Raw genomic sequence first — 1,717 nt, 5'->3', positions numbered from 1 at the left:
AGGAGTAGGAAAGGAGGAGTCCTACTCCTACTAGGAGGAGGATTCCTCCTCCTTGGCGCGCCCCAAGGGGCCGGCCGGCCTCCCCCCCATTGCTCCTTTATATACGGGGGCAGGGGGCACCCCATAGACACACAAGTTGATCTACGGATCGTTCCTTAGCCGTGTGCGGTGCCCCCCTCCACCATATTCCACCTCGGTCATATCGTCGCGGAGTTTAGGCGAAGCCCTGCGCCGGTAGAACATCATCATTGTCACCACGCCGTCGTGCTGACGGAACTCATCTCTAGAGCTCGGCTGGATCGGAGGCCAGAGATCGTCATCGAGCTGAACGTGTGCTGAACTCGGAGGCCCCGTACGTTCGGTGCTTGGATCGGTCGGATCGTGAAGACGTACGACTACATCAACCGCGTTGTGCTAACGCTTCCGCTTACGATCTACAAGGGTACGTGGACGAACACTCTCCCCTCTCGTTGCTATGTCATCACCATGATCTTGCGTGTGCGTAGGAATTTTTTTTGAAATTACTACGTTCCCCAACACTATCTTGGATCGTGAGCCATAGGAAAAAAGCGACATTGTAGGGACGCTTTTGACTTCCAGGTGAATGCGGCCGTTGGTGACACCTCGAGGCCCATGAACTTTGCCGCGTAGGTCGATCGGGCCGAGAAGCTTCTGTCATGCTCCCATGCCCATATAGTTCTGTCGTCCTCCCCTTCCACTAGTTGTGTGTCCTCGAGCTTTTGCCAGAATGCCAAGAACTGTGCCAGCTCCCTGGCTGATAGATTTGGCCCGACGTCGCTTGCCCACTCCCCATCTGTCAGTGCACCTTCGGTTGTCCGCGAGTCTCGTATACGCCTCGGAATGCGCTTGCAAATATCTAGAGCCAGCTCGCCTATCCGGTATCCGTCGATCCACCTGTCTTCCCAGAAAAGTGTGCTTTGACCATTGCCCACTATTATCCTTGAGGCTGCAAGGTCTAGAGCACGGGATGCAGCTGGGACGTCTATTTTGAATTCAGCCCAGGACCTATCTTTGTCAGTTTTTTGTAACCATGGCCACCTTGCTTATAGAGCCTTGTTCAACCATCTCAGATTTTGGATTCCTAGGCGACCCGCCCATTTAGGCCTGCATACGTTCTCCCATGCCACGGCACAGTGCCCTCCTGTTGCTTCCTTCTTGCCACACCAAAGGAATCCACGGCATATCTTGATAAGCGTCGTGTTGGTTTTTGCCGGTAGATTCATAGCAAGCATGAAGTATACTGGTATTGCGTAGAGGACCGACAATATTAACATTAGGCGTCCACTCTTTGGTAGCATTGTTGCCTTCCAGTGTGGTAGACAGTCCGCGAGCTTTTCGAGTCTTTGTAGTTGCGCCACAGATTGCTTGCGTAGAGTGAGCGGCAGTCCCAGATACGTGCATGGGAACGAGGGCTCGAGCATCTGAGAATTGAGCAGACTAGTGTCTGGGTTCTTGGTACTCACCAAGACCCTGTGATTTCATTTTTGGTATATGTTTTTCATGAACACGCGGAGATCTTGGTACATATATGTTAAAATCGCAAACAAGTGCATTTGCAAGAATTTGTATGAGAACGATGGCATTTCACCACAAGACTGCCCATTCCCTCTGTTCCTAAATACTACTCTCTCCGTCCCATAATATAAGACGCTTTTGCAAGCTAACATAGCTTGCAAAAACGTCCTACATTACGGGA

This window comes from Triticum dicoccoides, chromosome 3B, assembly GCF_002162155.2.
Source record: "Triticum dicoccoides isolate Atlit2015 ecotype Zavitan chromosome 3B, WEW_v2.0, whole genome shotgun sequence".
Classification (NCBI taxonomy): Eukaryota; Viridiplantae; Streptophyta; class Magnoliopsida; order Poales; family Poaceae; genus Triticum; species Triticum dicoccoides.
The sequence above is the reverse complement of the archived record's forward strand: the minus strand, read 5'-3'. Positions refer to the sequence as shown.